Source organism: Mobula birostris (genome assembly GCF_030028105.1).
Source record: "Mobula birostris isolate sMobBir1 chromosome 11 unlocalized genomic scaffold, sMobBir1.hap1 SUPER_11_unloc_1, whole genome shotgun sequence".
Taxonomy (NCBI): domain Eukaryota; kingdom Metazoa; phylum Chordata; class Chondrichthyes; order Myliobatiformes; family Myliobatidae; genus Mobula; species Mobula birostris.
In genome coordinates this window covers 151,963-179,345 of record NW_027274037.1, presented here as the reverse complement: position 1 = coordinate 179,345, position 27,383 = coordinate 151,963, and the positions used below count along the sequence as shown (strand labels likewise).

Genomic DNA, 27,383 nt, shown 5'->3' with positions numbered 1-27,383 from the left:
CACCGATCCCAGACAACCTAGGGGAGAGCTGCCAGCGGGCCAGGGCAGCAAGGTCTTTGCCAGGCCTCCTGCTTCAATCTAAACACCAGAGGCTAGGCAGGATGTAGCCGACTCAAGAGGCCGCCTGCATCGCTTCTCGGCCTTTTGGCTAAGATCAAGTGTAGTATCTGTTCTTATCAGTTTAATATCTGATACGTCCCTTATCTGGGGACCATATATTAAATTGATTTTTGGAACAGGGAGATGGAATAGGGGCTTGCTCCGTCCACTCCACGCATCGACCCGGTATTGCAGTGCCTCTGGGAACGGTGCACTCCCCTTCTGGGGAATTTCAAAGTAGCAAAGAAAAGAAAAACGACGAAAGCTCCATCAGGCGGCGGCGGCGGCACAGCAGCACAGACAAGCATGCACGCACATGGAGAGAGAGGAGAGCTGCTTGCTCTACACCTCTCCTGTGTCTGTGTCTGTCTGTCGATACAGCTCACTCACTCACTCACTCACGCAATGTGCAGACAACTCAACAACAGCACGGGCATCATATCTGGGCCGTTTGGCTAAGATCAAGTGCACATCCGGGCTGCAACCAGATCAGGTGCTGCAGGCAAGGCAGCAACTTCATGAGAGATGCCCCTTGGCATTCATTCCTGAAGCAAACTGCTCAACCGGCGCACTCATTCTGATGCCTGCTCACTCGGCTGCTGCCTGCACCAAGCACAGAAGCAGAGTGAAGTGGAGCAGGCCGAAAGACCTTTTCTGTCCCGCCACACTCGCTCCACTTCTCAGGCTCAGGCTTCTCAGCTGCTCCTTGAAGCCAACGGAGGACGCGACGGACGGACGGACGGACGGACGGATGGACGGGCGGGCGAAGGAAGGAAGGAAGGAAGGAAGGAAGGAACGAACGATATCGAGTCACTGGCTCTGCTGCAATTTCACCAGCAGCCAGCCAGCCTGTCGGACAGGCAGGCTCGTTCAAGTGTGCCAGCAGCCAGGGCACGCGGACGGGAGGGAGGAAGGAAGGAAGGGAGGGAGGCATCCGATGGAGCCCGGCTACAGAGCAACGGGGCGCCGCCGCCGCCGGCACAACAGGGCCCGGTGCTCCTGCACCCTGCATCCTCCCCGCCTGCACCAGACTGCCAAGACTGCTGCTCTCCTGCCCAGACAGACAGACCAGCTACAAGCATCACCACCTAGCCATAGCATCAGCAAAACTCTGCCTACCTGCCCTGCCCTGGCCTGGCCTGGCCTCCTGGCCTCCTCTGATGCGTCTGCCTGCCCCAGGCCCAAAGCCCCGCCCACCGTTCAAGGTAAGGCAGAGGCACAACCCCCCACTCCACCCACTCAGACCTCCCCAATATACATCGGCAGTGCAGTGCATCTCTAGCCTCGCTCAGAATCACGTCCCAAACCCCAAGATCACTCAAACGTCTCATGCTTACACCTACCTACTCGGCGTCCAGCTTTGGCGCACGTCTCCACAATTGCCACATCCGTCCACGTGCCCCTGCTTCACGCACGGCACTGTGCCTCCCTCCGGCAGGCATTTCGCCGATCCGTTTCCTGTTTCACAACCAAGGCATAATCAGTACCCCTTTCCTTCCACGGCGCGCACACGCGCCCACCCACTCCACCACTGAGCCATGCCGGCCAAAAACGCACCTGCAGAGCAGTGGGGCACAGGGCCGCCGTCAGCCCGCGACACATTTCCCTCCTGCCGTGCCCTCCCTCCTGTTTCTACATCCGTGCACCCACCCCGCTGCAAAACCAGTCAGTCTGCTCAGGCGTCAGCACAGAGGCATAATGAAGGGCCTCGGCCCTTCTCCCTTTACTGCCCTCTGTACAGCTTGGCAGATCCCTCAGCACTCCGTGTGCACGTGTGTCTGTGACTCTGTGTGTGTGTGTGTGTGTGTGAGAGAGAGAGATTGAGTGAGTGAGTGAGTGAGTGAGTGAGTGAGTGAGTGAGTGAGAGAGAGAGAGACAGACCCTGCCAGATCCCTCAGCATTCCATGTGTGTTTGTGTCGGTGGGTGAGAGAGACAGAGACAGAGACAGAGAGACAGACAGACACACACACACACACACACACACACCCACCCACCTCCACACACCCCCGTGTGCACGTGTGTCTGTGACTCTGTGTGTGTGTGAGATTGAGTGAGAGAGAGAGACAGACCCTGCCAGATCCCTCAGCATTCCATGTGTGTTTGTGTCGGTGGGTGAGAGAGACAGAGACAGAGACAGACACAGAGAGACAGACACACACACACACACAAACACACACACACACCCACCCCCACACACCCCCGTGTGCACGTGTGTCTGTGACTCTGTGTGTGTGTGAGATTGAGTGAGTGAGAGAGAGAGACAGACCGACCCTGCCAGATCCCTCAGCATTCCATGTGTGTTTGTGTCGGTGGGTGAGAGAGACAGAGACAGACACAGAGAGACAGACAGACACACACACACACCCACCCACCCCCATCCACCCTGGTAAAAAAAGGTGGTGGGGGAGCAGGGGAGAAGACACCACTGTGTCCAATGATAGCCTGTGCAGACGCAAAGTCTACAGCTTCTGTGAGATGAAACAAACTCAAGCCACTCAACAATTGTAATTCCACACACATCAAAATAAAGGCACAGAGGTGTGAATGGCTGCACTTCAGCCTTCGGCTTGGAGAGCACACCCATTGTTTCTCCTCAGGCACACCTGTAGCTGACATCTTCCTATTCCCAAGCTTGCCAGGAGGCTTTTCTGCCCGCGGACTTTGGCCACGTCCACAAACCTCGTAACCGGTCTTGAGCGGCGCACGTGGCCTCTGCCTTTGTCGCCCGGTGCAGTCCCATCCGCTCGCTCCCTCCCGGAGAGGGCAGAGCCTCCGAAGGAGACCGTTCAGCTGGATGCGCCAGCCAGCTGGGGCACGCAAAGCCGAGAGGCGCGCTCTCTTTGCCGAGTGCAGGGACGCCCTTGAAGGGCCGAGCGGCCTGCTCCCACTCCCCCTGCAGACTTTTGTGCAGACAGGACAGCGTGACCAGCCTCCCACGACCAGGAGAGCAGTGCAAGTTGAGCCAGCCTCTGAGACCGACCTGGGAGCCAGCCGAGGAAGCCGGCAGCCTTGACGTAGGCAGTGTGCCAGTGACGTAGGCGCCCGTAGGTACGGCCCCACTCCCAGATGATTGGTGGATCACTGGCAGCTTTACATAGCCTCTGACAAGTTGCACTCAGGACGGACCAGGTAGGCAACAGCTGTCCAGCACACCCACCGATCCCAGACAACCTAGGGGAGAGCTGCCAGCGGGCCAGGGCAGCAAGGTCTTTGCCAGGCCTCCTGCTTCAATCTAAACACCAGAGGCTAGGCAGGATGTAGCCGACTCAAGAGGCCGCCTGCATCGCTTCTCGGCCTTTTGGCTAAGATCAAGTGTAGTATCTGTTCTTATCAGTTTAATATCTGATACGTCCCTTATCTGGGGACCATATATTAAATTGATTTTTGGAACAGGGAGATGGAATAGGGGCTTGCTCCGTCCACTCCACGCATCGACCCGGTATTGCAGTGCCTCTGGGAACGGTGCACTCCCCTTCTGGGGAATTTCAAAGTAGCAAAGAAAAGAAAAACGACGAAAGCTCCATCAGGCGGCGGCGGCGGCACAGCAGCACAGACAAGCATGCACGCACATGGAGAGAGAGGAGAGCTGCTTGCTCTACACCTCTCCTGTGTCTGTGTCTGTCTGTCGATACAGCTCACTCACTCACTCACTCACGCAATGTGCAGACAACTCAACAACAGCACGGGCATCATATCTGGGCCGTTTGGCTAAGATCAAGTGCACATCCGGGCTGCAACCAGATCAGGTGCTGCAGGCAAGGCAGCAACTTCATGAGAGATGCCCCTTGGCATTCATTCCTGAAGCAAACTGCTCAACCGGCGCACTCATTCTGATGCCTGCTCACTCGGCTGCTGCCTGCACCAAGCACAGAAGCAGAGTGAAGTGGAGCAGGCCGAAAGACCTTTTCTGTCCCGCCACACTCGCTCCACTTCTCAGGCTCAGGCTTCTCAGCTGCTCCTTGAAGCCAACGGAGGACGCGACGGACGGACGGACGGACGGATGGACGGGCGGGCGAAGGAAGGAAGGAAGGAAGGAAGGAAGGAAGGAAGGAAGGAAGGAACGAACGATATCGAGTCACTGGCTCTGCTGCAATTTCACCAGCAGCCAGCCAGCCTGTCGGACAGGCAGGCTCGTTCAAGTGTGCCAGCAGCCAGGGCACGCGGACGGGAGGGAGGAAGGAAGGAAGGGAGGGAGGCATCCGATGGAGCCCGGCTACAGAGCAACGGGGCGCCGCCGCCGCCGGCACAACAGGGCCCGGTGCTCCTGCACCCTGCATCCTCCCCGCCTGCACCAGACTGCCAAGACTGCTGCTCTCCTGCCCAGACAGACAGACCAGCTACAAGCATCACCACCTAGCCATAGCATCAGCAAAACTCTGCCTACCTGCCCTGCCCTGGCCTGGCCTGGCCTCCTGGCCTCCTCTGATGCGTCTGCCTGCCCCAGGCCCAAAGCCCCGCCCACCGTTCAAGGTAAGGCAGAGGCACAACCCCCCACTCCACCCACTCAGACCTCCCCAATATACATCGGCAGTGCAGTGCATCTCTAGCCTCGCTCAGAATCACGTCCCAAACCCCAAGATCACTCAAACGTCTCATGCTTACACCTACCTACTCGGCGTCCAGCTTTGGCGCACGTCTCCACAATTGCCACATCCGTCCACGTGCCCCTGCTTCACGCACGGCACTGTGCCTCCCTCCGGCAGGCATTTCGCCGATCCGTTTCCTGTTTCACAACCAAGGCATAATCAGTACCCCTTTCCTTCCACGGCGCGCACACGCGCCCACCCACTCCACCACTGAGCCATGCCGGCCAAAAACGCACCTGCAGAGCAGTGGGGCACAGGGCCGCCGTCAGCCCGCGACACATTTCCCTCCTGCCGTGCCCTCCCTCCTGTTTCTACATCCGTGCACCCACCCCGCTGCAAAACCAGTCAGTCTGCTCAGGCGTCAGCACAGAGGCATAATGAAGGGCCTCGGCCCTTCTCCCTTTACTGCCCTCTGTACAGCTTGGCAGATCCCTCAGCACTCCGTGTGCACGTGTGTCTGTGACTCTGTGTGTGTGTGTGTGTGTGTGAGAGAGAGAGATTGAGTGAGTGAGTGAGTGAGTGAGTGAGTGAGTGAGTGAGTGAGAGAGAGAGAGACAGACCCTGCCAGATCCCTCAGCATTCCATGTGTGTTTGTGTCGGTGGGTGAGAGAGACAGAGACAGAGACAGAGAGACAGACAGACACACACACACACACACACACACACCCACCCACCTCCACACACCCCCGTGTGCACGTGTGTCTGTGACTCTGTGTGTGTGTGAGATTGAGTGAGAGAGAGAGACAGACCCTGCCAGATCCCTCAGCATTCCATGTGTGTTTGTGTCGGTGGGTGAGAGAGACAGAGACAGAGACAGACACAGAGAGACAGACACACACACACACACAAACACACACACACACCCACCCCCACACACCCCCGTGTGCACGTGTGTCTGTGACTCTGTGTGTGTGTGAGATTGAGTGAGTGAGAGAGAGAGACAGACCGACCCTGCCAGATCCCTCAGCATTCCATGTGTGTTTGTGTCGGTGGGTGAGAGAGACAGAGACAGACACAGAGAGACAGACAGACACACACACACACCCACCCACCCCCATCCACCCTGGTAAAAAAAGGTGGTGGGGGAGCAGGGGAGAAGACACCACTGTGTCCAATGATAGCCTGTGCAGACGCAAAGTCTACAGCTTCTGTGAGATGAAACAAACTCAAGCCACTCAACAATTGTAATTCCACACACATCAAAATAAAGGCACAGAGGTGTGAATGGCTGCACTTCAGCCTTCGGCTTGGAGAGCACACCCATTGTTTCTCCTCAGGCACACCTGTAGCTGACATCTTCCTATTCCCAAGCTTGCCAGGAGGCTTTTCTGCCCGCGGACTTTGGCCACGTCCACAAACCTCGTAACCGGTCTTGAGCGGCGCACGTGGCCTCTGCCTTTGTCGCCCGGTGCAGTCCCATCCGCTCGCTCCCTCCCGGAGAGGGCAGAGCCTCCGAAGGAGACCGTTCAGCTGGATGCGCCAGCCAGCTGGGGCACGCAAAGCCGAGAGGCGCGCTCTCTTTGCCGAGTGCAGGGACGCCCTTGAAGGGCCGAGCGGCCTGCTCCCACTCCCCCTGCAGACTTTTGTGCAGACAGGACAGCGTGACCAGCCTCCCACGACCAGGAGAGCAGTGCAAGTTGAGCCAGCCTCTGAGACCGACCTGGGAGCCAGCCGAGGAAGCCGGCAGCCTTGACGTAGGCAGTGTGCCAGTGACGTAGGCGCCCGTAGGTACGGCCCCACTCCCAGATGATTGGTGGATCACTGGCAGCTTTACATAGCCTCTGACAAGTTGCACTCAGGACGGACCAGGTAGGCAACAGCTGTCCAGCACACCCACCGATCCCAGACAACCTAGGGGAGAGCTGCCAGCGGGCCAGGGCAGCAAGGTCTTTGCCAGGCCTCCTGCTTCAATCTAAACACCAGAGGCTAGGCAGGATGTAGCCGACTCAAGAGGCCGCCTGCATCGCTTCTCGGCCTTTTGGCTAAGATCAAGTGTAGTATCTGTTCTTATCAGTTTAATATCTGATACGTCCCTTATCTGGGGACCATATATTAAATTGATTTTTGGAACAGGGAGATGGAATAGGGGCTTGCTCCGTCCACTCCACGCATCGACCCGGTATTGCAGTGCCTCTGGGAACGGTGCACTCCCCTTCTGGGGAATTTCAAAGTAGCAAAGAAAAGAAAAACGACGAAAGCTCCATCAGGCGGCGGCGGCGGCACAGCAGCACAGACAAGCATGCACGCACATGGAGAGAGAGGAGAGCTGCTTGCTCTACACCTCTCCTGTGTCTGTGTCTGTCTGTCGATACAGCTCACTCACTCACTCACTCACGCAATGTGCAGACAACTCAACAACAGCACGGGCATCATATCTGGGCCGTTTGGCTAAGATCAAGTGCACATCCGGGCTGCAACCAGATCAGGTGCTGCAGGCAAGGCAGCAACTTCATGAGAGATGCCCCTTGGCATTCATTCCTGAAGCAAACTGCTCAACCGGCGCACTCATTCTGATGCCTGCTCACTCGGCTGCTGCCTGCACCAAGCACAGAAGCAGAGTGAAGTGGAGCAGGCCGAAAGACCTTTTCTGTCCCGCCACACTCGCTCCACTTCTCAGGCTCAGGCTTCTCAGCTGCTCCTTGAAGCCAACGGAGGACGCGACGGACGGACGGACGGACGGACGGATGGACGGGCGGGCGAAGGAAGGAAGGAAGGAAGGAAGGAAGGAACGAACGATATCGAGTCACTGGCTCTGCTGCAATTTCACCAGCAGCCAGCCAGCCTGTCGGACAGGCAGGCTCGTTCAAGTGTGCCAGCAGCCAGGGCACGCGGACGGGAGGGAGGAAGGAAGGAAGGGAGGGAGGCATCCGATGGAGCCCGGCTACAGAGCAACGGGGCGCCGCCGCCGCCGGCACAACAGGGCCCGGTGCTCCTGCACCCTGCATCCTCCCCGCCTGCACCAGACTGCCAAGACTGCTGCTCTCCTGCCCAGACAGACAGACCAGCTACAAGCATCACCACCTAGCCATAGCATCAGCAAAACTCTGCCTACCTGCCCTGCCCTGGCCTGGCCTGGCCTCCTGGCCTCCTCTGATGCGTCTGCCTGCCCCAGGCCCAAAGCCCCGCCCACCGTTCAAGGTAAGGCAGAGGCACAACCCCCCACTCCACCCACTCAGACCTCCCCAATATACATCGGCAGTGCAGTGCATCTCTAGCCTCGCTCAGAATCACGTCCCAAACCCCAAGATCACTCAAACGTCTCATGCTTACACCTACCTACTCGGCGTCCAGCTTTGGCGCACGTCTCCACAATTGCCACATCCGTCCACGTGCCCCTGCTTCACGCACGGCACTGTGCCTCCCTCCGGCAGGCATTTCGCCGATCCGTTTCCTGTTTCACAACCAAGGCATAATCAGTACCCCTTTCCTTCCACGGCGCGCACACGCGCCCACCCACTCCACCACTGAGCCATGCCGGCCAAAAACGCACCTGCAGAGCAGTGGGGCACAGGGCCGCCGTCAGCCCGCGACACATTTCCCTCCTGCCGTGCCCTCCCTCCTGTTTCTACATCCGTGCACCCACCCCGCTGCAAAACCAGTCAGTCTGCTCAGGCGTCAGCACAGAGGCATAATGAAGGGCCTCGGCCCTTCTCCCTTTACTGCCCTCTGTACAGCTTGGCAGATCCCTCAGCACTCCGTGTGCACGTGTGTCTGTGACTCTGTGTGTGTGTGTGTGTGTGTGAGAGAGAGAGATTGAGTGAGTGAGTGAGTGAGTGAGTGAGTGAGTGAGTGAGTGAGAGAGAGAGAGACAGACCCTGCCAGATCCCTCAGCATTCCATGTGTGTTTGTGTCGGTGGGTGAGAGAGACAGAGACAGAGACAGAGAGACAGACAGACACACACACACACACACACACACACCCACCCACCTCCACACACCCCCGTGTGCACGTGTGTCTGTGACTCTGTGTGTGTGTGAGATTGAGTGAGAGAGAGAGACAGACCCTGCCAGATCCCTCAGCATTCCATGTGTGTTTGTGTCGGTGGGTGAGAGAGACAGAGACAGAGACAGACACAGAGAGACAGACACACACACACACACAAACACACACACACACCCACCCCCACACACCCCCGTGTGCACGTGTGTCTGTGACTCTGTGTGTGTGTGAGATTGAGTGAGTGAGAGAGAGAGACAGACCGACCCTGCCAGATCCCTCAGCATTCCATGTGTGTTTGTGTCGGTGGGTGAGAGAGACAGAGACAGACACAGAGAGACAGACAGACACACACACACACCCACCCACCCCCATCCACCCTGGTAAAAAAAGGTGGTGGGGGAGCAGGGGAGAAGACACCACTGTGTCCAATGATAGCCTGTGCAGACGCAAAGTCTACAGCTTCTGTGAGATGAAACAAACTCAAGCCACTCAACAATTGTAATTCCACACACATCAAAATAAAGGCACAGAGGTGTGAATGGCTGCACTTCAGCCTTCGGCTTGGAGAGCACACCCATTGTTTCTCCTCAGGCACACCTGTAGCTGACATCTTCCTATTCCCAAGCTTGCCAGGAGGCTTTTCTGCCCGCGGACTTTGGCCACGTCCACAAACCTCGTAACCGGTCTTGAGCGGCGCACGTGGCCTCTGCCTTTGTCGCCCGGTGCAGTCCCATCCGCTCGCTCCCTCCCGGAGAGGGCAGAGCCTCCGAAGGAGACCGTTCAGCTGGATGCGCCAGCCAGCTGGGGCACGCAAAGCCGAGAGGCGCGCTCTCTTTGCCGAGTGCAGGGACGCCCTTGAAGGGCCGAGCGGCCTGCTCCCACTCCCCCTGCAGACTTTTGTGCAGACAGGACAGCGTGACCAGCCTCCCACGACCAGGAGAGCAGTGCAAGTTGAGCCAGCCTCTGAGACCGACCTGGGAGCCAGCCGAGGAAGCCGGCAGCCTTGACGTAGGCAGTGTGCCAGTGACGTAGGCGCCCGTAGGTACGGCCCCACTCCCAGATGATTGGTGGATCACTGGCAGCTTTACATAGCCTCTGACAAGTTGCACTCAGGACGGACCAGGTAGGCAACAGCTGTCCAGCACACCCACCGATCCCAGACAACCTAGGGGAGAGCTGCCAGCGGGCCAGGGCAGCAAGGTCTTTGCCAGGCCTCCTGCTTCAATCTAAACACCAGAGGCTAGGCAGGATGTAGCCGACTCAAGAGGCCGCCTGCATCGCTTCTCGGCCTTTTGGCTAAGATCAAGTGTAGTATCTGTTCTTATCAGTTTAATATCTGATACGTCCCTTATCTGGGGACCATATATTAAATTGATTTTTGGAACAGGGAGATGGAATAGGGGCTTGCTCCGTCCACTCCACGCATCGACCCGGTATTGCAGTGCCTCTGGGAACGGTGCACTCCCCTTCTGGGGAATTTCAAAGTAGCAAAGAAAAGAAAAACGACGAAAGCTCCATCAGGCGGCGGCGGCGGCACAGCAGCACAGACAAGCATGCACGCACATGGAGAGAGAGGAGAGCTGCTTGCTCTACACCTCTCCTGTGTCTGTGTCTGTCTGTCGATACAGCTCACTCACTCACTCACTCACGCAATGTGCAGACAACTCAACAACAGCACGGGCATCATATCTGGGCCGTTTGGCTAAGATCAAGTGCACATCCGGGCTGCAACCAGATCAGGTGCTGCAGGCAAGGCAGCAACTTCATGAGAGATGCCCCTTGGCATTCATTCCTGAAGCAAACTGCTCAACCGGCGCACTCATTCTGATGCCTGCTCACTCGGCTGCTGCCTGCACCAAGCACAGAAGCAGAGTGAAGTGGAGCAGGCCGAAAGACCTTTTCTGTCCCGCCACACTCGCTCCACTTCTCAGGCTCAGGCTTCTCAGCTGCTCCTTGAAGCCAACGGAGGACGCGACGGACGGACGGACGGACGGACGGATGGACGGGCGGGCGAAGGAAGGAAGGAAGGAAGGAAGGAAGGAACGAACGATATCGAGTCACTGGCTCTGCTGCAATTTCACCAGCAGCCAGCCAGCCTGTCGGACAGGCAGGCTCGTTCAAGTGTGCCAGCAGCCAGGGCACGCGGACGGGAGGGAGGAAGGAAGGAAGGGAGGGAGGCATCCGATGGAGCCCGGCTACAGAGCAACGGGGCGCCGCCGCCGCCGGCACAACAGGGCCCGGTGCTCCTGCACCCTGCATCCTCCCCGCCTGCACCAGACTGCCAAGACTGCTGCTCTCCTGCCCAGACAGACAGACCAGCTACAAGCATCACCACCTAGCCATAGCATCAGCAAAACTCTGCCTACCTGCCCTGCCCTGGCCTGGCCTGGCCTCCTGGCCTCCTCTGATGCGTCTGCCTGCCCCAGGCCCAAAGCCCCGCCCACCGTTCAAGGTAAGGCAGAGGCACAACCCCCCACTCCACCCACTCAGACCTCCCCAATATACATCGGCAGTGCAGTGCATCTCTAGCCTCGCTCAGAATCACGTCCCAAACCCCAAGATCACTCAAACGTCTCATGCTTACACCTACCTACTCGGCGTCCAGCTTTGGCGCACGTCTCCACAATTGCCACATCCGTCCACGTGCCCCTGCTTCACGCACGGCACTGTGCCTCCCTCCGGCAGGCATTTCGCCGATCCGTTTCCTGTTTCACAACCAAGGCATAATCAGTACCCCTTTCCTTCCACGGCGCGCACACGCGCCCACCCACTCCACCACTGAGCCATGCCGGCCAAAAACGCACCTGCAGAGCAGTGGGGCACAGGGCCGCCGTCAGCCCGCGACACATTTCCCTCCTGCCGTGCCCTCCCTCCTGTTTCTACATCCGTGCACCCACCCCGCTGCAAAACCAGTCAGTCTGCTCAGGCGTCAGCACAGAGGCATAATGAAGGGCCTCGGCCCTTCTCCCTTTACTGCCCTCTGTACAGCTTGGCAGATCCCTCAGCACTCCGTGTGCACGTGTGTCTGTGACTCTGTGTGTGTGTGTGTGTGTGTGAGAGAGAGAGATTGAGTGAGTGAGTGAGTGAGTGAGTGAGTGAGTGAGTGAGTGAGAGAGAGAGAGACAGACCCTGCCAGATCCCTCAGCATTCCATGTGTGTTTGTGTCGGTGGGTGAGAGAGACAGAGACAGAGACAGACACAGAGAGACAGACACACACACACACACAAACACACACACACACCCACCCCCACACACCCCCGTGTGCACGTGTGTCTGTGACTCTGTGTGTGTGTGAGATTGAGTGAGAGAGAGAGACAGACCCTGCCAGATCCCTCAGCATTCCATGTGTGTTTGTGTCGGTGGGTGAGAGAGACAGAGACAGAGACAGACACAGAGAGACAGACACACACACACACACAAACACACACACACACCCACCCCCACACACCCCCGTGTGCACGTGTGTCTGTGACTCTGTGTGTGTGTGAGATTGAGTGAGTGAGAGAGAGAGACAGACCGACCCTGCCAGATCCCTCAGCATTCCATGTGTGTTTGTGTCGGTGGGTGAGAGAGACAGAGACAGACACAGAGAGACAGACAGACACACACACACACCCACCCACCCCCATCCACCCTGGTAAAAAAAGGTGGTGGGGGAGCAGGGGAGAAGACACCACTGTGTCCAATGATAGCCTGTGCAGACGCAAAGTCTACAGCTTCTGTGAGATGAAACAAACTCAAGCCACTCAACAATTGTAATTCCACACACATCAAAATAAAGGCACAGAGGTGTGAATGGCTGCACTTCAGCCTTCGGCTTGGAGAGCACACCCATTGTTTCTCCTCAGGCACACCTGTAGCTGACATCTTCCTATTCCCAAGCTTGCCAGGAGGCTTTTCTGCCCGCGGACTTTGGCCACGTCCACAAACCTCGTAACCGGTCTTGAGCGGCGCACGTGGCCTCTGCCTTTGTCGCCCGGTGCAGTCCCATCCGCTCGCTCCCTCCCGGAGAGGGCAGAGCCTCCGAAGGAGACCGTTCAGCTGGATGCGCCAGCCAGCTGGGGCACGCAAAGCCGAGAGGCGCGCTCTCTTTGCCGAGTGCAGGGACGCCCTTGAAGGGCCGAGCGGCCTGCTCCCACTCCCCCTGCAGACTTTTGTGCAGACAGGACAGCGTGACCAGCCTCCCACGACCAGGAGAGCAGTGCAAGTTGAGCCAGCCTCTGAGACCGACCTGGGAGCCAGCCGAGGAAGCCGGCAGCCTTGACGTAGGCAGTGTGCCAGTGACGTAGGCGCCCGTAGGTACGGCCCCACTCCCAGATGATTGGTGGATCACTGGCAGCTTTACATAGCCTCTGACAAGTTGCACTCAGGACGGACCAGGTAGGCAACAGCTGTCCAGCACACCCACCGATCCCAGACAACCTAGGGGAGAGCTGCCAGCGGGCCAGGGCAGCAAGGTCTTTGCCAGGCCTCCTGCTTCAATCTAAACACCAGAGGCTAGGCAGGATGTAGCCGACTCAAGAGGCCGCCTGCATCGCTTCTCGGCCTTTTGGCTAAGATCAAGTGTAGTATCTGTTCTTATCAGTTTAATATCTGATACGTCCCTTATCTGGGGACCATATATTAAATTGATTTTTGGAACAGGGAGATGGAATAGGGGCTTGCTCCGTCCACTCCACGCATCGACCCGGTATTGCAGTGCCTCTGGGAACGGTGCACTCCCCTTCTGGGGAATTTCAAAGTAGCAAAGAAAAGAAAAACGACGAAAGCTCCATCAGGCGGCGGCGGCGGCACAGCAGCACAGACAAGCATGCACGCACATGGAGAGAGAGGAGAGCTGCTTGCTCTACACCTCTCCTGTGTCTGTGTCTGTCTGTCGATACAGCTCACTCACTCACTCACTCACGCAATGTGCAGACAACTCAACAACAGCACGGGCATCATATCTGGGCCGTTTGGCTAAGATCAAGTGCACATCCGGGCTGCAACCAGATCAGGTGCTGCAGGCAAGGCAGCAACTTCATGAGAGATGCCCCTTGGCATTCATTCCTGAAGCAAACTGCTCAACCGGCGCACTCATTCTGATGCCTGCTCACTCGGCTGCTGCCTGCACCAAGCACAGAAGCAGAGTGAAGTGGAGCAGGCCGAAAGACCTTTTCTGTCCCGCCACACTCGCTCCACTTCTCAGGCTCAGGCTTCTCAGCTGCTCCTTGAAGCCAACGGAGGACGCGACGGACGGACGGACGGACGGACGGATGGACGGGCGGGCGAAGGAAGGAAGGAAGGAAGGAAGGAAGGAACGAACGATATCGAGTCACTGGCTCTGCTGCAATTTCACCAGCAGCCAGCCAGCCTGTCGGACAGGCAGGCTCGTTCAAGTGTGCCAGCAGCCAGGGCACGCGGACGGGAGGGAGGAAGGAAGGAAGGGAGGGAGGCATCCGATGGAGCCCGGCTACAGAGCAACGGGGCGCCGCCGCCGCCGGCACAACAGGGCCCGGTGCTCCTGCACCCTGCATCCTCCCCGCCTGCACCAGACTGCCAAGACTGCTGCTCTCCTGCCCAGACAGACAGACCAGCTACAAGCATCACCACCTAGCCATAGCATCAGCAAAACTCTGCCTACCTGCCCTGCCCTGGCCTGGCCTGGCCTCCTGGCCTCCTCTGATGCGTCTGCCTGCCCCAGGCCCAAAGCCCCGCCCACCGTTCAAGGTAAGGCAGAGGCACAACCCCCCACTCCACCCACTCAGACCTCCCCAATATACATCGGCAGTGCAGTGCATCTCTAGCCTCGCTCAGAATCACGTCCCAAACCCCAAGATCACTCAAACGTCTCATGCTTACACCTACCTACTCGGCGTCCAGCTTTGGCGCACGTCTCCACAATTGCCACATCCGTCCACGTGCCCCTGCTTCACGCACGGCACTGTGCCTCCCTCCGGCAGGCATTTCGCCGATCCGTTTCCTGTTTCACAACCAAGGCATAATCAGTACCCCTTTCCTTCCACGGCGCGCACACGCGCCCACCCACTCCACCACTGAGCCATGCCGGCCAAAAACGCACCTGCAGAGCAGTGGGGCACAGGGCCGCCGTCAGCCCGCGACACATTTCCCTCCTGCCGTGCCCTCCCTCCTGTTTCTACATCCGTGCACCCACCCCGCTGCAAAACCAGTCAGTCTGCTCAGGCGTCAGCACAGAGGCATAATGAAGGGCCTCGGCCCTTCTCCCTTTACTGCCCTCTGTACAGCTTGGCAGATCCCTCAGCACTCCGTGTGCACGTGTGTCTGTGACTCTGTGTGTGTGTGTGTGTGTGTGAGAGAGAGAGATTGAGTGAGTGAGTGAGTGAGTGAGTGAGTGAGTGAGTGAGTGAGAGAGAGAGAGACAGACCCTGCCAGATCCCTCAGCATTCCATGTGTGTTTGTGTCGGTGGGTGAGAGAGACAGAGACAGAGACAGAGAGACAGACAGACACACACACACACACACACACACACCCACCCACCTCCACACACCCCCGTGTGCACGTGTGTCTGTGACTCTGTGTGTGTGTGAGATTGAGTGAGAGAGAGAGACAGACCCTGCCAGATCCCTCAGCATTCCATGTGTGTTTGTGTCGGTGGGTGAGAGAGACAGAGACAGAGACAGACACAGAGAGACAGACACACACACACACACAAACACACACACACACCCACCCCCACACACCCCCGTGTGCACGTGTGTCTGTGACTCTGTGTGTGTGTGAGATTGAGTGAGTGAGAGAGAGAGACAGACCGACCCTGCCAGATCCCTCAGCATTCCATGTGTGTTTGTGTCGGTGGGTGAGAGAGACAGAGACAGACACAGAGAGACAGACAGACACACACACACACCCACCCACCCCCATCCACCCTGGTAAAAAAAGGTGGTGGGGGAGCAGGGGAGAAGACACCACTGTGTCCAATGATAGCCTGTGCAGACGCAAAGTCTACAGCTTCTGTGAGATGAAACAAACTCAAGCCACTCAACAATTGTAATTCCACACACATCAAAATAAAGGCACAGAGGTGTGAATGGCTGCACTTCAGCCTTCGGCTTGGAGAGCACACCCATTGTTTCTCCTCAGGCACACCTGTAGCTGACATCTTCCTATTCCCAAGCTTGCCAGGAGGCTTTTCTGCCCGCGGACTTTGGCCACGTCCACAAACCTCGTAACCGGTCTTGAGCGGCGCACGTGGCCTCTGCCTTTGTCGCCCGGTGCAGTCCCATCCGCTCGCTCCCTCCCGGAGAGGGCAGAGCCTCCGAAGGAGACCGTTCAGCTGGATGCGCCAGCCAGCTGGGGCACGCAAAGCCGAGAGGCGCGCTCTCTTTGCCGAGTGCAGGGACGCCCTTGAAGGGCCGAGCGGCCTGCTCCCACTCCCCCTGCAGACTTTTGTGCAGACAGGACAGCGTGACCAGCCTCCCACGACCAGGAGAGCAGTGCAAGTTGAGCCAGCCTCTGAGACCGACCTGGGAGCCAGCCGAGGAAGCCGGCAGCCTTGACGTAGGCAGTGTGCCAGTGACGTAGGCGCCCGTAGGTACGGCCCCACTCCCAGATGATTGGTGGATCACTGGCAGCTTTACATAGCCTCTGACAAGTTGCACTCAGGACGGACCAGGTAGGCAACAGCTGTCCAGCACACCCACCGATCCCAGACAACCTAGGGGAGAGCTGCCAGCGGGCCAGGGCAGCAAGGTCTTTGCCAGGCCTCCTGCTTCAATCTAAACACCAGAGGCTAGGCAGGATGTAGCCGACTCAAGAGGCCGCCTGCATCGCTTCTCGGCCTTTTGGCTAAGATCAAGTGTAGTATCTGTTCTTATCAGTTTAATATCTGATACGTCCCTTATCTGGGGACCATATATTAAATTGATTTTTGGAACAGGGAGATGGAATAGGGGCTTGCTCCGTCCACTCCACGCATCGACCCGGTATTGCAGTGCCTCTGGGAACGGTGCACTCCCCTTCTGGGGAATTTCAAAGTAGCAAAGAAAAGAAAAACGACGAAAGCTCCATCAGGCGGCGGCGGCGGCACAGCAGCACAGACAAGCATGCACGCACATGGAGAGAGAGGAGAGCTGCTTGCTCTACACCTCTCCTGTGTCTGTGTCTGTCTGTCGATACAGCTCACTCACTCACTCACTCACGCAATGTGCAGACAACTCAACAACAGCACGGGCATCATATCTGGGCCGTTTGGCTAAGATCAAGTGCACATCCGGGCTGCAACCAGATCAGGTGCTGCAGGCAAGGCAGCAACTTCATGAGAGATGCCCCTTGGCATTCATTCCTGAAGCAAACTGCTCAACCGGCGCACTCATTCTGATGCCTGCTCACTCGGCTGCTGCCTGCACCAAGCACAGAAGCAGAGTGAAGTGGAGCAGGCCGAAAGACCTTTTCTGTCCCGCCACACTCGCTCCACTTCTCAGGCTCAGGCTTCTCAGCTGCTCCTTGAAGCCAACGGAGGACGCGACGGACGGACGGACGGACGGACGGATGGACGGGCGGGCGAAGGAAGGAAGGAAGGAAGGAAGGAAGGAACGAACGATATCGAGTCACTGGCTCTGCTGCAATTTCACCAGCAGCCAGCCAGCCTGTCGGACAGGCAGGCTCGTTCAAGTGTGCCAGCAGCCAGGGCACGCGGACGGGAGGGAGGAAGGAAGGAAGGGAGGGAGGCATCCGATGGAGCCCGGCTACAGAGCAACGGGGCGCCGCCGCCGCCGGCACAACAGGGCCCGGTGCTCCTGCACCTGCTCCTGCACCCTGCATCCTCCCCGCCTGCACCAGACTGCCAAGACTGCTGCTCTCCTGCCCAGACAGACAGACCAGCTACAAGCATCACCACCTAGCCATAGCATCAGCAAAACTCTGCCTACCTGCCCTGCCCTGGCCTGGCCTGGCCTCCTGGCCTCCTCTGATGCGTCTGCCTGCCCCAGCCCCAAAGCCCCGCCCACCGTTCAAGGTAAGGCAGAGGCACAACCCCCCACTCCACCCACTCAGACCTCCCCAATATACATCGGCAGTGCAGTGCATCTCTAGCCTCGCTCAGAATCACGTCCCAAACCCCAAGATCACTCAAACGTCTCATGCTTACACCTACCTACTCGGCGTCCAGCTTTGGCGCACGTCTCCACAATTGCCACATCCGTCCACGTGCCCCTGCTTCACGCACGGCACTGTGCCTCCCTCCGGCAGGCATTTCGCCGATCCGTTTCCTGTTTCACAACCAAGGCATAATCAGTACCCCTTTCCTTCCACGGCGCGCACACGCGCCCACCCACTCCACCACTGAGCCATGCCGGCCAAAAACGCACCTGCAGAGCAGTGGGGCACAGGGCCGCCGTCAGCCCGCGACACATTTCCCTCCTGCCGTGCCCTCCCTCCTGTTTCTACATCCGTGCACCCACCCCGCTGCAAAACCAGTCAGTCTGCTCAGGCGTCAGCACAGAGGCATAATGAAGGGCCTCGGCCCTTCTCCCTTTACTGCCCTCTGTACAGCTTGGCAGATCCCTCAGCACTCCGTGTGCACGTGTGTCTGTGACTCTGTGTGTGTGTGTGTGTGTGTGAGAGAGAGAGATTGAGTGAGTGAGTGAGTGAGTGAGTGAGTGAGTGAGTGAGTGAGAGAGAGAGAGACAGACCCTGCCAGATCCCTCAGCATTCCATGTGTGTTTGTGTCGGTGGGTGAGAGAGACAGAGACAGAGACAGAGAGACAGACAGACACACACACACACACACACACACACCCACCCACCTCCACACACCCCCGTGTGCACGTGTGTCTGTGACTCTGTGTGTGTGTGAGATTGAGTGAGAGAGAGAGACAGACCCTGCCAGATCCCTCAGCATTCCATGTGTGTTTGTGTCGGTGGGTGAGAGAGACAGAGACAGAGACAGACACAGAGAGACAGACACACACACACACACAAACACACACACACACCCACCCCCACACACCCCCGTGTGCACGTGTGTCTGTGACTCTGTGTGTGTGTGAGATTGAGTGAGTGAGAGAGAGAGACAGACCGACCCTGCCAGATCCCTCAGCATTCCATGTGTGTTTGTGTCGGTGGGTGAGAGAGACAGAGACAGACACAGAGAGACAGACAGACACACACACACACCCACCCACCCCCATCCACCCTGGTAAAAAAAGGTGGTGGGGGAGCAGGGGAGAAGACACCACTGTGTCCAATGATAGCCTGTGCAGACGCAAAGTCTACAGCTTCTGTGAGATGAAACAAACTCAAGCCACTCAACAATTGTAATTCCACACACATCAAAATAAAGGCACAGAGGTGTGAATGGCTGCACTTCAGCCTTCGGCTTGGAGAGCACACCCATTGTTTCTCCTCAGGCACACCTGTAGCTGACATCTTCCTATTCCCAAGCTTGCCAGGAGGCTTTTCTGCCCGCGGACTTTGGCCACGTCCACAAACCTCGTAACCGGTCTTGAGCGGCGCACGTGGCCTCTGCCTTTGTCGCCCGGTGCAGTCCCATCCGCTCGCTCCCTCCCGGAGAGGGCAGAGCCTCCGAAGGAGACCGTTCAGCTGGATGCGCCAGCCAGCTGGGGCACGCAAAGCCGAGAGGCGCGCTCTCTTTGCCGAGTGCAGGGACGCCCTTGAAGGGCCGAGCGGCCTGCTCCCACTCCCCCTGCAGACTTTTGTGCAGACAGGACAGCGTGACCAGCCTCCCACGACCAGGAGAGCAGTGCAAGTTGAGCCAGCCTCTGAGACCGACCTGGGAGCCAGCCGAGGAAGCCGGCAGCCTTGACGTAGGCAGTGTGCCAGTGACGTAGGCGCCCGTAGGTACGGCCCCACTCCCAGATGATTGGTGGATCACTGGCAGCTTTACATAGCCTCTGACAAGTTGCACTCAGGACGGACCAGGTAGGCAACAGCTGTCCAGCACACCCACCGATCCCAGACAACCTAGGGGAGAGCTGCCAGCGGGCCAGGGCAGCAAGGTCTTTGCCAGGCCTCCTGCTTCAATCTAAACACCAGAGGCTAGGCAGGATGTAGCCGACTCAAGAGGCCGCCTGCATCGCTTCTCGGCCTTTTGGCTAAGATCAAGTGTAGTATCTGTTCTTATCAGACCAGAAGGCGGAGGAGGAGAGTTCGCGCTGACGCAGGGGTGGATCCTAATGCTGATTGGCCTCCAATCTAACACCCCATACCAGCGACGACAGCAGTGAGTTAGAAGATGGCAGCAGCGAGCAGTACATCAGCTCGAGGCCAGGGTATCAAGAACACTGTCAGGCTGACAGTGCGAGACCGGAACGGGGGCACCGGCTTCACCCGAGAGACCTTCATCCGGAAGGTCTTGCTGGATTGCTGCGGATTTACGCCCGATGACATCTACTGCGTCCAGGACTTCGCAGGCTTCTTCGATGTCACTTTCCGGCAGGCTGCAGGGTGGCAGAAGCTGTACCAGCAGCTTCAGCTGAAGGGGACAGAGGCGCCGCTGTCGCTGCTGAAAGCACAGCCCCTCTTTGCAACGGCTACGCAACAGGAAAGGACAATCACGGTGCACATGTTCAACCCGCACGTGCCAGTGGTAGATGTCCTTACGTTCCTCGCTCGGTATGTGGAGAGCGTAGGAACACCAGCAGACGTGAAGGACGGGCTGGGAATCTGGACCAGCAAACGGCAGGTGAAGGTGAAGCTGAGGTTGGATTCCAACGGCGGCATCATCCACCCCCCCTCCGTCTTCGCCATCGGAGGGAACCGAGGGTACATGGTGTACGCGGGACAACCCAGGGTGTGCCGAAACTGCGGCAAGGAAGGGCACATCGCAGCCCAGTGCAGGGTGGTGATGTGCAAGAACTGTAAAATGGAAGGCCACCTGACCAAAGACTGCACGCAGGCCAAGGCCTGCAACCTCTGCGGACAGGCCGGCCACCTGTACAGAGCCTGCCCGAAGCGTGGGGGCACCTACGCACAGGCGACCAGGGGAGGTGCTGGCCCTGAAAGGGCCCAGGCTGATGCGGACGTACCCGCCAGCGCTGCAGATGAGGCACCCGACAGGACGGATGACGAGACCAGGGAGGAAGGTGCAAGCACCCCAAGACCTGCCACCCCACTGCAGACCCTCCAGGACCAGGCAAACGACGAGCAGGAGTCCATGGAGGAGGGGAGAGCTGAGGCGGAAACCGAATGGAAGGTCGTGAAACGAAAAAAGACCCAAAAGGCGGCGGCCAAGCGACAGAAGGCGGAGCAACGCCAGAAAAGGGCAGGGAACCACGCAGCCCCTGGTACCCTGTCCTCTTCAGAGGAGGAAGGAGTTGGGGGAGGCCAGCAGCCCCGGCGGAAGAAGCGGCTGGCAGAACAGGTGGAGAGGAGGAGAGAGAGGGGAGAAAGTCTGCTGGCCACCCCCCAAGTACAGGAGGCGGAGAGCAGCAGACGCACAGAGCTCCGGGAACCCGGGAGCAGAGCCACGGCTGGTACCCAGCAGCCGGAAGGGGAAGCAGCCCAGGAAGTCAGCAACCCCCCGGGCCCAGACCCAGAACCAGAACGGCCACACACGGAGGAGTACTACCAGCAGTACCTGAGCCCACAGGAGGTGGAAAACTTCACAAAGGCGGTGGGGATGAAGGCTCAGGATGGCAAGAGTGAGGACGGAGAGCAGCCAAAATAAAAGACTTAACGATGGCAGACCTTAAATTGGCGTGCTTGAATGTGCGAAGTTTGAAGAGTACTGGGCGATGCGTCAGCACGCTCCAGTACCTGGACACTGTAAAGGCCGATGTGACCTTCCTCCAGGAGTGTGGACTACCACATCTCCGTAACTACCGGAGGTGGTCACGGTGGTGGAAAAAAGGTTTGTCGGTGTGGTCGGGGGGCAACGATTGTCGCGCTTCTGGCCTGGGGATTCTGCTGCGGGGAGGCAACTTCTCAATCACCCAAGTGAAAGAGGTGGTTGCGGGGCGCCTCCTGGTAGCAGACGTCAAATACCGGGGCACTCCGCTCCGGCTGATCAACATGTACGCCTCCCCCGTGCGGAGCGAGCGGCTGGCCGTCTTCGAGCAGCTCCCACAGCTGCTGGTGACGACCCAGCCGGTCGTTCTGGCCGGAGACTTCAATTGCACCATTGATGCGGCTGGAGGACCCGGCAGTGCCGACGGCAGGCTAGACAGTACCTCTAGACTCCTGAGGGAAATGGTGAAGACAGCCAAGCTGCGCGACGCCTTTGGCACCCCCACAGGTGGAGCACAGCCGCAAGCCACCTGGACACGATCGGACGGCTCAGCCCGCTCCCGGATCGACTTCCTCTTCCTGTCTGAGTCCCTCACGGTCAGGTCCACTGACGTCACGCCGGTGTTCTTCTCTGACCACTGCCTTCTGAGAGCCACCTGTCACCTACGGGAGGACCAGAAGGCAGGCAGGGGGACGTGGAAGCTGAACGTAAAGCTGCTGACCCCAGAGAACATCGAGGAACTAGAGAGGGAGTACACAGGTTGGAGAACCTTGAAAGCCTTCTTTGATTCCCCGGTTCACTGGTGGGAAGCCACCAAGGAGAACATTAAGAGGTTCTTCATCCGCAAGGGTATTCAGAAGGCAAGGCAGGAGCAGAGGGAACTGCGTAAACTCCAGACAGAGTTGCAGCAACTTCTCCTTCTGCAGTCGAAGGGGGTGGATGTCAGGGAGGAACTGCGAGAGGTGAAGGGCCGGCAAGCCCAGCACCTCGCCGCTGAATCCTCCAAGATCATCTTCCGATCAAGGGTCCAAACCGTGGAGCAGGACGAGACGTGCTCACGCTTCTTCTTCCAAAAGGTGCACAGGGGGAGCTCTGTGATCCACAACCTTAAGGAAGAGGACGGCTCAGTCGCGTCCTCGCAGACCGACATACTGAGGATCTGCAAGTCCTTCTATGCCGGTCTGTACGAGGAAAAGGCCACAGAATCCACAGCCTCCCGCAACTTCCTGTCGTCTATCACGCAGGTCTTAGACGACGGCAAGCGGGAGAGTCTGGATCAGCCACTGACCCTGGACGAGCTGACAGGCTCCATCCGTTCCTTCGGGTCGGGTAAGACTCCCGGAAGCGACGGCTTACCGGCCGAGTTGTACTCGGCTCTGTGGAACTGGATGGGCCCAGACCTGCTGGAAGTGTACAACGCTATGCTTCTGGCCGGCAGTATGTCTGAGTCCATGAGGAAGGGCATCATCACCCTCATCTACAAGCAGAAGGGGGAAAGGGAGGACATTAGGAATTGGAGACCCATCTCTCTCCTGAATGTGGACTACAAGATCCTGTCCAAGGCTATCGCCAACAGGGTCAAGTCTGCTCTGGGACAGGTGATCCACCCGGACCAAACCTGTGCTGTACCGGGCAGGAAGATCTCAGACAGCCTCGCGCTGCTGAGGGACACCATCGCCTACGTGCAGGACAGGGGGGTGGACGCCTGCCTGGTCAGCTTGGACCAGGAGAAAGCCTTCGACAGGATATCGCACACGTACATGGCGGACGTGCTCTCCAAAATGGGATTTGGGGAGGGAATCCGGAATTGGATCAGACTGCTCTACACAGACATCCGTAGTGCAGTCCAGGTCAACGGGTGGGAAACAGACAGCTTCCCCATCAGGTCTGGAGTCAGGCAGGGCTGCCCCCTCTCCCCTGTCTTGTTTGTCTGCTGCATAGAACCCTTTGTGGAAGCCATCAGGAGGGATGAGGGCATAAGAGGGGTGACGCTGCCAGGCAGTGGAGGGACCCAAGTGAAAACCTCCCTGTACATGGACGACGTCACCGTCTTCTGCTCTGATCCGAGGTCAGTTCGCAGGTTGATTGGCACCTGCGAACAGTTCGAGCTAGCGTCGGGGGCCAGGGTCAACCGCACGAAGAGCGAAGCCATGCTCTTTGGCAACTGGCCCGACCGATCCAGCGTCCCCTTCACCATCAGGTCTGACCACGTGAAGGTGTTGGGGATCTGGTTCGGAGGGGCGGAGGCGTGCAACAAGAACTGGCAGGAGCGGACTGCCAAGGTGAAACAGAAACTGGGACTGTGGGGAGGGCGCTCCCTGTCGATAACGGGCAAGAACCTGGTCATCAGGTGTGAGGTGCTCTCAGGGCTGCTGTACTTGGCGCAGGTCTGGCCCGTCCCCCGCTCCTACAGCTCGGAAATCACCCGGGCTGTCTTCAGATTCGTCTGGGGATCCAAGATGGAGCGGGTGAGACGGACCGCCATGCACAAGTCCCTGGACAACGGGGGCAAGAACGTCCCCAATGTCGCCCTCACCCTGATGGCCAGCTTCGTATGTGGCTGCATCAGGTTGTGTGTAGAGCCCAGGTATGTGGGCACCAAGTACCACTATGTGCCCAGGTTCTACCTGTCGCCCTGGCTGCGAAGGATGGGTCTGGCCCCACTCCCGCGCAACGCCCCAGTCAGCTGGTCGTTGCCGGCATACCTATCCCACGTAGCAAAGTTCTTCCAGGAGAACGCCTTTGACCACAAGGCCATCAGGCAGTGGTCGGCACGAAGTGTCCTGCAGGCACTGCAGGAGAAGGACGTGATGGACACAGTGGGGTGGTTCCCTGAGCAGACTGTCCAGTTCATCTGGCAAAATGCCTCATCGCCAGATCTCACCAACAGGCACCAAGACCTCGCCTGGCTGGCAGTGAGAGGGGCCCTCCCAGTCAGAGCCCTCCTGTACGCCCGGAACGTCGTCTCCGCACCCCACTGCCCACGGGAGGACTGCAGTGAGGAGGAGTCTGTGACCCACCTCTTTGCACACTGCCAGTTCGCAAAGAGGGTGTGGAGGAGGATGGACGGGCTAGTGTCACGTTTCATCCCCAGCAGCTGCGTGACAGAGGACTCTCTGATCTACGGGCTGTTCCCGGGGACGCACACGGAGACCAACATCCGGTGCTGCTGGCAGATCATCAACTCGGTGAAAGACGCTCTTTGGTCAGCCCGAAACTTGATCATCTACCAGCACATGGAGATGTCCGTGGGAGAATGCTGCCGACTGGCACACTCTCGGCTGCAGGAGTACGTGCTGAGGGACGCACTGAAACTTGGTGCAGCCACCGCAAGGGCCCGGTGGGGAAGGACCACAGTATAGGTTTCTCCACCCGTGGGAGGGGGAGGGGTCGGTGGGCGAGGAGTATACCCCTCAACAATGAGATGCTAAGCTGAACTACTGGAGTGCCACGTGGGTGGCTATAAACACGGGTATTTTACTGAGTATAATGGAAACGTATGTAAAGGATGAAAAGTTATTGAATGGTTTATTGTATATATTTATTTTTGAATAAAGTATATTTTGAAATAAAAAAAAAAAAAAAAAAAAAAAAATCTGTTCTTATCAGTTTAATATCTGATACGTCCCTTATCTGGGGACCATATATTAAATTGATTTTTGGAACAGGGAGATGGAATAGGGGCTTGCTCCGTCCACTCCACGCATCGACCCGGTATTGCAGTGCCTCTGGGAACGGTGCACTCCCCTTCTGGGGAATTTCAAAGTAGCAAAGAAAAGAAAAACGACGAAAGCTCCATCAGGCGGCGGCGGCGGCACAGCAGCACAGACAAGCATGCACGCACATGGAGAGAGAGGAGAGCTGCTTGCTCTACACCTCTCCTGTGTCTGTGTCTGTCTGTCGATACAGCTCACTCACTCACTCACTCACGCAATGTGCAGACAACTCAACAACAGCACGGGCATCATATCTGGGCCGTTTGGCTAAGATCAAGTGCACATCCGGGCTGCAACCAGATCAGGTGCTGCAGGCAAGGCAGCAACTTCATGAGAGATGCCCCTTGGCATTCATTCCTGAAGCAAACTGCTCAACCGGCGCACTCATTCTGATGCCTGCTCACTCGGCTGCTGCCTGCACCAAGCACAGAAGCAGAGTGAAGTGGAGCAGGCCGAAAGACCTTTTCTGTCCCGCCACACTCGCTCCACTTCTCAGGCTCAGGCTTCTCAGCTGCTCCTTGAAGCCAACGGAGGACGCGACGGACGGACGGACGGACGGATGGACGGGCGGGCGAAGGAAGGAAGGAAGGAAGGAAGGAAGGAAGGAAGGAAGGAACGAACGATATCGAGTCACTGGCTCTGCTGCAATTTCACCAGCAGCCAGCCAGCCTGTCGGACAGGCAGGCTCGTTCAAGTGTGCCAGCAGCCAGGGCACGCGGACGGGAGGGAGGAAGGAAGGAAGGGAGGGAGGCATCCGATGGAGCCCGGCTACAGAGCAACGGGGCGCCGCCGCCGCCGGCACAACAGGGCCCGGTGCTCCTGCACCCTGCATCCTCCCCGCCTGCACCAGACTGCCAAGACTGCTGCTCTCCTGCCCAGACAGACAGACCAGCTACAAGCATCACCACCTAGCCATAGCATCAGCAAAACTCTGCCTACCTGCCCTGCCCTGGCCTGGCCTGGCCTCCTGGCCTCCTCTGATGCGTCTGCCTGCCCCAGGCCCAAAGCCCCGCCCACCGTTCAAGGTAAGGCAGAGGCACAACCCCCCACTCCACCCACTCAGACCTCCCCAATATACATCGGCAGTGCAGTGCATCTCTAGCCTCGCTCAGAATCACGTCCCAAACCCCAAGATCACTCAAACGTCTCATGCTTACACCTACCTACTCGGCGTCCAGCTTTGGCGCACGTCTCCACAATTGCCACATCCGTCCACGTGCCCCTGCTTCACGCACGGCACTGTGCCTCCCTCCGGCAGGCATTTCGCCGATCCGTTTCCTGTTTCACAACCAAGGCATAATCAGTACCCCTTTCCTTCCACGGCGCGCACACGCGCCCACCCACTCCACCACTGAGCCATGCCGGCCAAAAACGCACCTGCAGAGCAGTGGGGCACAGGGCCGCCGTCAGCCCGCGACACATTTCCCTCCTGCCGTGCCCTCCCTCCTGTTTCTACATCCGTGCACCCACCCCGCTGCAAAACCAGTCAGTCTGCTCAGGCGTCAGCACAGAGGCATAATGAAGGGCCTCGGCCCTTCTCCCTTTACTGCCCTCTGTACAGCTTGGCAGATCCCTCAGCACTCCGTGTGCACGTGTGTCTGTGACTCTGTGTGTGTGTGTGTGTGTGTGAGAGAGAGAGATTGAGTGAGTGAGTGAGTGAGTGAGTGAGTGAGTGAGTGAGAGAGAGAGAGACAGACCCTGCCAGATCCCTCAGCATTCCATGTGTGTTTGTGTCGGTGGGTGAGAGAGACAGAGACAGAGACAGAGAGACAGACAGACACACACACACACACACACACACACCCACCCACCTCCACACACCCCCGTGTGCACGTGTGTCTGTGACTCTGTGTGTGTGTGAGATTGAGTGAGAGAGAGAGACAGACCCTGCCAGATCCCTCAGCATTCCATGTGTGTTTGTGTCGGTGGGTGAGAGAGACAGAGACAGAGACAGACACAGAGAGACAGACACACACACACACACAAACACACACACACACCCACCCCCACACACCCCCGTGTGCACGTGTGTCTGTGACTCTGTGTGTGTGTGAGATTGAGTGAGTGAGAGAGAGAGACAGACCGACCCTGCCAGATCCCTCAGCATTCCATGTGTGTTTGTGTCGGTGGGTGAGAGAGACAGAGACAGACACAGAGAGACAGACAGACACACACACACACCCACCCACCCCCATCCACCCTGGTAAAAAAAGGTGGTGGGGGAGCAGGGGAGAAGACACCACTGTGTCCAATGATAGCCTGTGCAGACGCAAAGTCTACAGCTTCTGTGAGATGAAACAAACTCAAGCCACTCAACAATTGTAATTCCACAC

The 27,383-nt window shown here is 58.0% G+C and overlaps 6 non-coding genes and 2 pseudogenes across 6 annotated transcripts; all 8 read left to right on the top strand.

Moving 5' to 3' along the window:
• The first annotated feature begins 128 nt into the window (after nucleotides 1–128).
• LOC140192139 (U2 spliceosomal RNA) lies at nucleotides 129–319 on the top strand. The gene has a single exon (XR_011884094.1). It is a non-coding gene; the product is annotated as a U2 spliceosomal RNA (small nuclear RNA).
• Nucleotides 320–3,382: 3,063 nt separating this feature from the next.
• LOC140192138 (U2 spliceosomal RNA) lies at nucleotides 3,383–3,573 on the top strand. The gene has a single exon (XR_011884093.1). It is a non-coding gene; the product is annotated as a U2 spliceosomal RNA (small nuclear RNA).
• A 3,075-nt stretch (nucleotides 3,574–6,648) lies between these two features.
• On the top strand, nucleotides 6,649–6,839 carry LOC140192137 (U2 spliceosomal RNA). Its single transcript, XR_011884092.1, has one exon. It is a non-coding gene; the product is annotated as a U2 spliceosomal RNA (small nuclear RNA).
• A 3,063-nt stretch (nucleotides 6,840–9,902) lies between these two features.
• LOC140192136 (U2 spliceosomal RNA) lies at nucleotides 9,903–10,093 on the top strand. Its single transcript, XR_011884091.1, has one exon. It is a non-coding gene; the product is annotated as a U2 spliceosomal RNA (small nuclear RNA).
• Nucleotides 10,094–13,160: 3,067 nt separating this feature from the next.
• Nucleotides 13,161–13,351, top strand: LOC140192135 (U2 spliceosomal RNA). Its single transcript, XR_011884090.1, has one exon. It is a non-coding gene; the product is annotated as a U2 spliceosomal RNA (small nuclear RNA).
• Nucleotides 13,352–16,414: 3,063 nt separating this feature from the next.
• On the top strand, nucleotides 16,415–16,605 carry LOC140192134 (U2 spliceosomal RNA). Its single transcript, XR_011884089.1, has one exon. It is a non-coding gene; the product is annotated as a U2 spliceosomal RNA (small nuclear RNA).
• A 3,075-nt stretch (nucleotides 16,606–19,680) lies between these two features.
• LOC140192103 (U2 spliceosomal RNA) lies at nucleotides 19,681–19,812 on the top strand (annotated as a pseudogene).
• A 5,059-nt stretch (nucleotides 19,813–24,871) lies between these two features.
• Nucleotides 24,872–25,082, top strand: LOC140192093 (U2 spliceosomal RNA; annotated as a pseudogene).
• Nucleotides 25,083–27,383: the final 2,301 nt, after the last annotated feature.